Here is a 12,485-nt window from a genome sequence, read left to right on the forward strand (position 1 = left end):
CAGAGCAGAATATTGTGGGTTTTGTGAGGAAGTGCAGTTGACACTGTGTCAGGAACACTGAGTATTTCTGTGGATCGCCGCCGTACCTTTCTGGGTTGGCAAGGGGCATATTGGGTTCGGTGGTTACCTGTACCTGAACCGGAGTGGGACTTCTGGGAGGCAGCGGGCTCCCCTGGGCTGTTAAAACCTGGACCCGAGTTGCCAACGTGGCATAGTCCTGCCTAGTAGCAGCTAACTCGGCCTTTAATTCATGCAGAACTTGGTTGCGGCGTATTCGTGCTGCTTAGGTGCTGTACTATACGTGGGTTCGCTCTACTGTCAGGTTCTCTTGTTGGTCCTCAGCGCAGAAGCAGCACGAACACCTACCTCCCCCAGGCGGTCTTGGCGCCTGGTTTATACGAAGCACAGGCCTCCGCAACCCCCTGAGGGTAAGAGGGTTAGGGTCCTTGGACTGGATAGGTTTCAGGAGAAGAGGATCACCGGATAGAGGGTTAGGAAATTGGTTAGGGACAGGTAGGGGGAGTTGAGGGAAACATGCTCCAGGGTTCTTGTCCTGAGAGCCTTGTTACTACTCTTACAATTACAAAATCACTCTTATTTTTTGGCTGAGGTTCTTGCACTCAGTTGAGCATCTGCACTGAGTTTACCCCTTGCCAATTAGTTATACTGTACAATGTTCAATGTTCACACCTGTAACCTCTGAGGGACTGCTCCCAGTTTTAGACAGCACTGAGTTGCCCCTTCATAGTTCGTACATATAAGTGTAATATCAGTATTCACACCCACTAAATCATAGCAAGAATATAACTGCTGGATTGTGCTGCACCAAGTTAAAACATAAATCACATAAAACAGAATGGTACACTTAGCTTGGTGTTCGTGTCCATATGGTTAATGGCAATATTCGGAGGTCGGGACTCGCAGCCTCGGGGCGCCAGAAGCGGCGTTAATGCCTGCCAAGAAGGAAATAATTAGTATGGCCTTTCTACCATGCTCCTATCCAAGCACACGACTTTCACATTAGTACCAATGCACGAGAAGCGTGCTGCGCCACATGCGGTTAGTGTTTTGTAGCGCCCTCGGATCTCCCAACGTGACATGCGGGGTAACCGGGGTCCCTCCCACACTGGTCCATGCACTGCGGGGTCCGATCGACGGATATCGTTACAGGTTTACTTATCTCTTGTCTCGCGGGGCCGCAACAGGAGTGCAGGCGAGGTCTGGCCCCGCGTAAGATGCTGTGTCCGGAGGTCGTCGGAGATGCGTCCGCCCGGAGGAAAGTACGAGCGAAAACAGATTCGGGATGTTCACGCATGCGCAGGAGTTCCTGCGCGCATGTGCGTAAGTCTGGGCGTCGGCTCCAGCCTCGACAGGCCCCGTGTGCCTGTTTCTTGGAGCTGAGGTTTCTGGGCTGCCGGGGCTGTAGTTCTGGAGGCTGAGCATGCTGGGAAGTGTGGTTTCTTCCTGTCTTGACTTTCGCCTGACTTTCTTTTCCGTGTGCAGCACCAGTGACACCTGCAATGGGGACAAGCATGACATCTGGTGCTCAAAGTGGCTCCCACCACCCCAATTACCTTTCATTGCCCACGCTTTCTGACACTTCTGGAGTCTCCTGTGACTCGGTCCTCCTTCAGAGGAAGCCCCGAGCACCCGACGACCCAGAGCTGAGAGCCCTGCAGCAAACAACACACCCAACTCACCTGGACCCTATAGCCCCAGGAACCTACCTCCCCCAAAGCCTCGCCCCAACCATACTATGCACTGCGCTCCCCCAGAGGCACCCACAACACATTGTTGAGCCCGCGGGAGTGGGGGGGCAGACAGGGCAGCAATACTGAGGGGGCACCAGAGACAGTCTCCTGTGGCAGCAATGATCCAGCCCAATCCACAGCCTACCACCATCTGCAGCATTCCATGAGCCGACCTCTTTGCTCTCCAGGTGCTTCCCAGTTTGCCTAACACCGCTGGGCCTCACTAACTCAGCAGCACCCCAGACCAACGCTAACCCCAGCACCACCACAGCTCCTACATGGTGAGAAGCCATCAGCCAGACTACCTGCCTTACAGTAGACTCTTGCTGGGCTCTCGGGTCCGGCTGCTTCCTGAGGTGCCCCGGTCCACTCCCCTCATACCACTGACGACCCGAGGCTCAAAGCTTACTGTGAGGAGAGAGGATACCGCTTCCACCCAAGCCCGGCCGGCTGCATTGGGAGACCCGCCCTGGAGCGCACTCAACTACCACCCTGTAGCGCACTCAACTACCATCAACCAAGCCCCTAGCAAGACTGAAGTCTAGAGATCTGCTTACCCAAGTGCCCAAGATTGATTTCCAACAACTAGTGAATCCTAGCCAAGGCTCTCTCTTCACAACACCTGGCAACACGAAAGACCCCACGGCAAGGACTCCCAGTAACATAAGCCCCCGCTTCACTCAAGTAACATCACTCCTACAAGCCAGCTACTGCACTCCTTCATCCGAGACTAACTGATAGCCACAGATTCTGCTTGGAGCACCAGGGAATGCTCTCCTCTGAGATCAGCTTGCTTTATTGGCGACGCAAGGGGCCTCGAATTAAAACATCCAAAAGCTCTGACATTTCCACCATGCTGCTTGCGGCAGACAAAGAGAAGAGACCGGACAACCCCAAACTCACCCCACAGAAGACCTCGGAAGAGCAGGGAAGATTAGCAACCAAGGAAGACATTCAGGCCTTCATTCTAGGCATTAAAGCAGAGTTCAGATCTTGCATGGTGGAGCTCTCCACAAAGCTGGAACAAACGGATCAGAGAGTCATGGAGACAGAACAAAGGCTGAAAGAGGTTGAAGACCTAACCCAGAGTCACGATGCAACATTGATAGACATGCAACGCTCGATCCAGGCCCTGCAGAACAGAAGCGAGGTGATTGAATTCAAACAGGAGGACCTGGAAAATAGGGCTCGGCGAAACAATCTTTGGATCCGAGGGGTCCCCTCAACAGTGCAGGACAAGGATCTGTCTGGATATAAAGGCAACTTTTTTCAATCCCTGATCCCACACATGGACATGGCCCAACTCATCCTACATCGCTCCCACAGGCTGCGCCCAAGATGAGGCGTAGATTCAGACTCGCCACCGGATGTGATATCGAGGGTCCACTTTTACACCACCAAAGAGGCCATCTCGGCAATAGGCCGCACCCAAGATGAGTTGTCCTTTCAAGGCGCCCCACTCCAGATTTCCCAGGACCTCTCCCTAGCGACATTGCAAAAAAGAAGATCAATCAGGCCCTTAACCCTATTTCTGCAGGACCAGCACATCCGCTACCGATGGCTATTCCCCACTGCACTGCAATTCACCTATCAGGGAACCCAACACAGAATCAGCCTTCTGGAGGACGCTGAAACCATACTGCATCCGGACTCTCCTAGGGACTCGTCCACCCCCAGTCTACATTGCCCACCTGAAGAACCAAACCAGTCTCCCCCTAAGCAGAGTCAGCCTGCCTGGTCCAAGGTGCAGAGGTGTCGGAAGGTGAGATAGAACTGCTGCAACTTACTGTCAGGAAAAGACTGACAGCTGAACCAAAAATAGAAACAATGATGCTGCGGGCCCTGAGCGGCCCATGCCCTCCTCCGAGGTGTATGCCATCTAACTACCCTTGGAGACGAACTCAGTTGTGTTTAACGGTCCAAGCCCCGTTGGCTGGAAGGACAGATATGGCCCCGTTAGCCATGAGAGTTGCCAAACTGGAAAAATCAGCCTCCCGCACCACCACAAGTTTACCCTCCTGTTGGAGGTGTTATAAAACCCAGCCACAGGAGACCCACACCTGCACTAAGCCCCCAAATGATGGTTGAGCAGTATCCTCCCCCCCAAGAGCAGCCCCGGGAGCAGGAAGAAGCCCAGGAGGCTCCCCCTCCACACCAAAAATTAAACTTCCTGATGATAAATGTCAGAGGCTTGAACTCCCTGCATAAGATAAAATCCATGTTGCAGTACTTGCAGAATGAAGAAGCATCTGTGGTCTTCCTCCAAGAGACGCATTTGATCCCGGCGGACTTCACCCGACTCCGCGATAGACACTTCCCATTGCAGTTTTTGGCGTCTAATGGTACAAAGAAAGGTGGGGCAGCTGTTCTCTTCAGGGAGGGCCTCAGACCACAAATCTTGGACATATTACTTTGCCCTGAGGGCCGCTTCGTGGCAATCAAATGCCTAAGCTATGGTCAGCTCTACTCACTCTTCTCGATTTACACGCCGAACGACAAACAAGAAGAGTTCTATTCAGCCCTAGAGGAAGCCCTCCCACATTTCGTTGAGGGCCAAACTATCATTGGGGGAGATTTCAATGGCGTCCCAGACCCATTCAAGGACAAATCACACCCTCCCACTCGCAAGGACTTCAATCTGGTGGCAACCCTACTCCAATTATTCAGAACCCTAGACGTGGTGGATACATAGAGAGTCCTGCATCCCGATGAACGAGACTATTCGTTCTACTCATACGTACATAGAAAGTTTTCTCGCATCAACCTCCTACTGGCTTCCCCCAAGTCTTGGCCTTCACGGACGGCGTGACCATCAGTCCTAGGGTGCGCTCAGATCACACCCCAGTCACTTTAACGCTTCGAGACCATGACCCTGAACCTGCCCCAAGGCGTAGATGGACCCTATATTACCCGATGTTGGGGGACATGTCACTGAGGGATGCCATGGTGAAATCAATCAATGAGTTTTTTTTAATGGAAAATAAAAACGAGGATACCTCTCCGGCTAATACTTGGGATGCAATGAAAACTGTGATAAGAGGAGCTCTAATCTCTCAAGGAGCAGCTTTTCATAAATGTAAGCGGCAAGTCTGCCAGATTCTGGAAGATAAAGTCCGGGAGGCGGAAGCAGATTGTAAAGCCAAAAACTGTACCCCGAGAACCCACCAGATCCTACAGGCAGCCTGAAAATAGCTGGAAGCTCACTACGCTGAGGATACGTCCCAGCTGCTTGCCAAAACGAAACAAAGCTACTATGCCAAAAATAATAAGGCGAACAAACTCTTGGTGGAGAAACTCGCTAAGATCAAGAAGCTAAACACCATCCTGGGCCTACATGATCCCCAAGGCAGAGTCCAGTTTGCTGATCATGACAAGCTACGACTAGCAGCGGCCTACCTCACAGACACTATGTCAGCACCCCCGAGGTCACACGAGGAACAACAAAGCTATCTAAGAGACGCAGCCCTCCCTCACATTACAGCCATGATGAAATAAGAACTAGAGGCCCCGATCACATGCAAAGAGGTTGACGCAGCCATCAAAAGTCTCAAATCAAGAGCCCCAGGGCCAGACGGGTACTCAACCCGATTCTATAAAATCTTTCGCCCCAGCTGCTCACCCCCTTGACAACAGTCTTTAACTCCTTCGCCACCTCAGGGACCATCACCCCGCTGATGCAGGAATCAATCACTTTTGGGCCCACCTTCCAAAAACTCATCCTGGCAAACTACCAAGCTCCGAAAACCCTTCTTCGGGCCTGCTATCCAACCCAATCCCTCTAACTTGTGGAACCAGGCAGGGGTGCCCCCTATCCCCCATACTCTTCACCCTAGTCATGGAACCATAGCTCAACGAATCCACCTCAACCCCAGAATCAATGGCCTCCAAGTAGGCCCCTCTCAACACAAGATCACACTCTACGCGGACAATGTGTTGCTATCCATAATGGACACCTCTCTGTCACTGAGATCCACCCTAGTTGAGATCTATAGATTCGGGAGGGTATCAGGATGTACTATTAACTTTGAGAAATCATCAGCTCTGGGGATCAGTCTGGAACCAGAGGACAGAGAGCCCTTCAAATCCATGTGCGTGATTCAATTTAGCTTGAGGACTATTCCTTACCTAGGGGTCCAGATCCCCGCTCGCCCAGAAGACACCTATCGGGCAAACTTCCCTCTACTCTTTAAGGACTTGGAGAGGGAACTCGATCGATGGCTCTCACAAGAGATCTCGCTACTGGGTCGTATTACGCCCTGTAAAATGAACCTCCTCCCCCGATTCCTATACGCTTGCACAGCCCTCCCCATTACTATTCCGCGCCCCCTGCTTCAGCGCCTCCAAAGGAAAGTATTTTGCTTTATCTGGAGGGGTAAAAGGTCGCGGATCCCACAGAGAACCATGCTGAGCAGTCCGAAGCTAGGAGGCTTGGGGGTCTCTGACCTCCAGAAGTACCATATAGCGGCACAGATGGCTCACACTCAAGCCTGGACCATCACCTTGAGACACCCAAAATGGGCAGAGATTGAGCAGTCTCGCTTTCCCCTTCCCCTTCGCTTCCTCCTATATCTCCCTACTTCCCTGCGCAGGACATGGCCAGGCACCTTGTCCTCCACTAAACACACCTTAAGAGGATGGGATTGGGCTCGTAAGTATAGAGACATCCCGAGAGATATGAGCCCATCTGCCCCAGTGTTCCATAATCCGGCCTTCACACCAGGAGCCTGCCCAGCAAACTTCAAAAATTGGATTGCGGGTGGCCTTAGCTCCTTGGGTCAGCTCTTTGAGGGGAACCAATCGCTCAGCTTCGACCAATGCAAGAGCGCTTTTCACCTAGCGGAAACAGATAGGTTCTCGAATGCGCATCTAAGACATTGGTGCTCACATCCCCCAACCCACCTTGCGGCCACACGAACCCTGAACCCCATTGAATTTACAGCGACAGATCCACCGACCCTGGGAAGAATCTCGACTTTCTATAAGCTATTACAGGTAGACTTTCTCGTTGCCAAAGGTTCCTATATGCCACAGTGGGAAGCGGACTTGGGACACCCGATAGAGGACCAGGCCTGGGTGGACATTTGGTCAAGGACACATTCGTCCTCCATTTGCATTATCAATCGGGAGTGCACTCAGAAATTACTCCCACGATGGTACTACCCGCCAACTCCGACTACATCACTTCAACCATGTTCTGGACCCCCTATGTTGACGCCGCTGTGGCCACCCGGGTTCCTACCTACATATGTGGTGGTCATGTCCTGTAAGAGAGAACCTCTGGTCCCAATGCATGGCCACCATAGCAGACATCACCCAGATAGCAATACCATTGGAGCCAGAACCCATATTACTGGGAGTTCCGATCCCAGGTATATACCCAAGATCTGGCAAGAAGGCAGCCCTCATAACACAACTCCTCCTCGCCGCTAAGACCACAGTGGCACGCACCTGGAAATCTCCGGAGGTCCCCCTAATGATCCAATGGTGGCTGAAAATCTGGGACATTTTAATAGCGGGAAAAAATCACAGCAGCTAATAGAGGCCTCCTTCACCGCTTCACAAACATTTGGGCACCCGTGCTGCACTACGACCAGAACTTTCCAGCACTAACATATAAACCATGTCTAGTGGCTAGAGCCCTGCAGGCTGAGGACAAGGAGCCAGCCCAAGTACAGGAGGCGCCGGACCTCGACAGCGATTAAGTGGGAGCATGTGGAGGGAGAGATCAGGGGGATACAAATGTATGGTTCGATAAGCGATGTAAAGCTTATTAGCTGTAATGCAATGATCACCTGTGTGCTTGTTAAAATAAACAAGTTTTTTAAAAAAAGAATAGGAGAATAGGAACACAAATGATTTAATTTTGCTCAGTGGTGGTATCTCCAAATTCCCCCAATTCACTCTGTAACCAGATATGTGGGACAACATATGAATTAGAAATACATTTTAACTTGGAGGGGATTGAATCATAATAAGAATAAAAACAAGACACGCGAACAGCACTGCCAAGTTCCTCTGATTAATCCCAAGAAATGTGAAGTAGTTCCCTTAATTTCCACAAACTCCTGGGGACAATGTACAATATCTCTATCAAGGATATTATTATAGGGACAAAGCTTGTCCATTTCAGAAGTTGCAGGATGGATTTCTTCTCGATATGGTCTAAAGCCTTTTTCTCACAAAACAATCTAGTATTGCCTGATGCCATCCTTCCCACTGCAAATCCCAAGAGATATCACCCTGTATTTTTGGACCAAGGCTTTGTCTATCCTGGATTTGGAAATAGCATCCTTATTGCTTTGAAGAAAGTACCTATCTTGTTGTTTGTGGGAGCTCAGAAATTGTACAGACTGAGCTGTGTAGGCAATAGTAACAGGGGGAATGTGGAGGAGAATTTAAAAGTAATTTCAACAGGACCTGGGGCTTTCCCTCATGCTAACTATAGTATCACATTCTGACTTTCTAAAAGGCTTATAGTGTAGTCCATTGGCTACAGGTCTTTCTGTCTGAACTTTGGCAGGGATAGATTATGTAAAGGCGCTGCTATTTAAGGAATGCTGATTACGTTAAAACATTTTTTTTAGACATGTAATGTTTTGTTTTGTAAATCTGTGTTTTTGTGAAAAAACAATATTTGGTTATACCACAATTTTTTTTAAAAAGATGCAAAAAAACAAACAAAAAAAACCAAAATGCAAATATGCATTTATAGAAGCACTGTGTGTAACATTTTGTGGGTGCTAATCCTGTCCTCGTTTTTTCGCTGCATTCTGGGACTTGTAGTCCAAGTTTCCTAAAGGGAAAAGTGGAAACAACAAGAACCAGAATACAAAGATAAAAAACCAACACTTGATAGGCACCCAGAGATTGGACTGGATCCTGTTAGAAGATATGCATGTACTGCCAACATATTAAACTTCCACACACCAAGTACCACCTAAAAATGTTCTACAAATATTTTCCATCTGCTTTTTTCTTTTAGAAAAAAGTTACATACCGTGCTGCTCTAAATGCACATATGCATTTTTTAACTTTCATAAAAATGCTCCTAAAAAGAAACATTTTTAATTGCTCAGCATTTTCCATTTTTCATTCCATACAAATGTCACACTTTCCAACCTCTCTCATTGCATCCCTTATACTGCCACCATTCTCCAACTGCTCACACATATGTGTATACTGCCAAAGTTTATTTACAACACTTCAAATTACATATAAAGTACTGTTCTTACCCAACCTCTACTGAACAAACACTGCTGCAACAACAATCCGCCATTGCATTACCACCAGACCAGTTTCCCTATTCTTTAAAAATACTGCAACACATTACAAATACATTGCACCGCAAACAGAACACTTCTTTTATTAAAATCACCAGCACAGAAATAACTTAGATATGCATCTTTTTCACACCCATTTTTGCTCTGTTCCTTTCAATGTCCCAAACAGCATACTCATACTCCAATTTTTCTAACAACATAGGTAACATACTATACTACACCACATATAACACAACTTTATTAACTCTGTGTGCCAAGAACTCCTCCTATCTTCATAAATAACAACCTCTCTTACTAAAAGTACTTCACCGTTATCAAATATACCCACTAAATTTCTTTTACAATTACAGCGACAACAAAAAAAGATTACTGAAGGCAGTTACCACAAAAATAACACTCTTCACATCCTACAAAGTAAGTACATTAATATAGCATGTATATCCCTTTAATTGTAACAATGTACTTTCTCTATTTTTAGCCTACGGTATTCCTTTCAAGTCAACAACATTTATTTCACTCTTACTCATTATATTGCAACATTCACACTTTTTCTATTCCCATCTAAACATTGCTCTTTATTCAATTCACCTTACTGGCTAACAACACATCCATCTCTCATCAACTTCTATACCACAATCTTACTTCCTTACTATTCCATACCCCTATCCACATGAGGTGCTAATTCCAACCCAACAAGTTTCACACTCATTGCATTCCAAATCACTATCACACATTACCACACAGACGCACACTTCCTCACCCATTTTCCATTACACCCACACAACCCGTAGACCTATGCACTAAATCAGACCATTATAACAACCACTGTTTTCCTCAAAACATCGTAATTTCCCTACTTATTCAATCACACACCACTCCCTTACTCACTAATGCAAACCAATCACACCTGTACAGACTCTTACTCTAATAACCTTCCCATCCACATCTGTCATCTGACTACACAATCACAGAGCACTCTATTCATCTCTACTATCACACCCACGCACCCATAAACAATAAATGCATATACATTCCACAACTTTCATATCCAAGCTTTCTTATTTCTCAACAGGCAGAACAGAATGCCTATTAAAAACCAACTTTGAGGAAAACAAAGAAAAATAGAGCAGATAAGAATAAAAGCAATCCATATAGTCATCCACATCTAAAACAATTTATAGAAAACATTTTTAAAAAACAGCTAGTAACCTCACTCAACAAAACGAAACCAGCCATCACTAAAAAAAAAGTAAGGTTCCTCTTGCAAAAACTAAAAGTAAAAAAAGATGTACAAACAAAAGCAGACCTATCCATGAACCTAACACTATGGGGGTCATTACAAGTCAGGCGGTAGGGGATACCGGGCACCGGTAAGGAGACCGGTGCCGGTAAACCCCTACCGCCGATTCCGATGTCCCCTAACAGGAAACGCAAGGGACGTGTGGTCGGACCACACGTCCCTTACGGTTCCCGTGTTAGGGGACCAGGCCGCTAGTTATGGGCCTGCTATTAGTAATAGTAGATATGACCTACAAAATAGAGGACAATGAGGAATCCAAATGGTTCCAATAAGCTTTATATCTAACAACAGAAAATAAATACAAAATAACTGACCACTCAATAGTTTGCACGTACTGCAATGCAAAGCTTGACAATCACCAAATGGCATCACATACTACCACTAATAATTTATAATTATTCCCACTTCCAAAGGCTGTCCAACCACTTAACTTGTATGAGAGCATTATAATCCAAACAGTACACCCATTTCAAGCTATAATACGCCTTCAACCGGAAACAGCCACATTGCCTTCATGTGAGTTACTAAAAAGCATTTGTGTTAAAGTAATATATTTGCCATTAGATCGTAAAAGAAAATGTAGAAACTCTTGGAGTACAATGGCCACTAGATCAATCTTTGATTGTACTAGTTAATGGTGTATCAAAAAAAGACCACAAAATTTGCCAACAACTAGTCAACTTAAGCAAAGTTAGATAAGCCCTACAATATCTCAAAGAAAACAATGATTACTACAAAGATATAAACATAGAGGAACACTTAAGGAAACCACCCAAATAACTCCAGATTCAACACCAACTGGCCAATTGTAACGTGTAGATCATATTACTGCAGCCAACATTTTAGACCAATATACAATTCACCCACTACACTCCAAAGACACCATAGAAGATGGATTAGAAACATATCAAATGCATCATACCATAGGATCCCCAAGGAGCATATGGGAAAAAAGTGTAGAAGCACGTTCTTTTCCTCTACTCTTTCCTTCAGGAAAATGAGGAAGATATGATGAAAGATCCACACAAATTACTGCATCAGAATATCGCTCTTTACAAATGTATTCTGAAGACCCCAGATTCAGACAAAATGTAGAAAACATTTTCCACCTCCTGTTAGAAAGTGAATAACTAGCAACTCTCTGTTATGGAGTTGCTCCCACAGGAAAAACAGCCTCTAATTTGTTTTAACATGTCTGCTACCCAACTGCTTCAAAAGATAAAAGACAATATGACCCAGGCGGTCCGGAAATAACGGTGGCGGTAAACCCACCGCCACCGTTGTTTCCGGACCGCCTGAGTCCGACCCCTGCAGGCGGGAGGTGATGTTCCCGCCAGGTCTGACCTGGCGGGTTTAACACCTCCCACATGCAGGCGGACGAGGAAACACTGGCAGCATTACGAGATGCTGCCGGTGTTTCCATGATCCCCATTTCCATCGAGTCCCATAGGACTCAATGGGAATGGGGATTTACACCATTCCGCCTCCGTGATTCCCAGAAAACAGGGGTTGTAATGCCCCGGTAATTCCGGGAATCACGGAGGCGGAATGGTAATAGGATGTCCAGCGTTAACCAGGCGGTTTTACCACCTCGGTTAACTCCGGACTCGTAATGAGGGCCAAAGAGTTTTGCAGTAAAGTATCACAAATCTCTTGGCAGACATGCTTGGTGCAAAGGAATACTCGTTCCGACGCCATGCTGATGTACCTTTTATGCTAAGGAACCTAGGCCCACCCACATGGTGTTACTCTCACCTGGTATCCACGGGGACGCCACCCAGCCCTGGTTGGATGATTTGCACTCTTGAACCCTCTCCCGGTCCCTTGGTAAGGCCTCTGGTTAAAGATGGGTCTTAATATTGTAACAGGTGGATTTCCGTCCTGCTCCTCGTGGCAGGGGCGCGTAGATGTGGGGGGCAAGCAGAGACCAAGTTACTTCACTGGTGCAAGCCCCCTGTGGGAATCCAGGTCTGCTGCGACTCCGTAGGTTTGCTGCTTTACGTTCTTTATATGCAGTTCTTATGTTCCTCTTAGTTCGAATAATAATGTCTTGTTTCTTTCCTTTTAGGTATGGAAAGGTATTTTGGTGTTGTCATGCAGTTTGAAGATGAGCATGGGCCGGAAGACGAAAGCGCGGTGTGCGCGATGCTGTCC

The sequence above is a fragment of the Ambystoma mexicanum genome, chromosome 2q, assembly GCF_040938575.1.
Source record: "Ambystoma mexicanum isolate Mex_15411 chromosome 2q, UKY_AmexF1_1, whole genome shotgun sequence".
In the NCBI taxonomy this organism is placed as follows: domain Eukaryota; kingdom Metazoa; phylum Chordata; class Amphibia; order Caudata; family Ambystomatidae; genus Ambystoma; species Ambystoma mexicanum.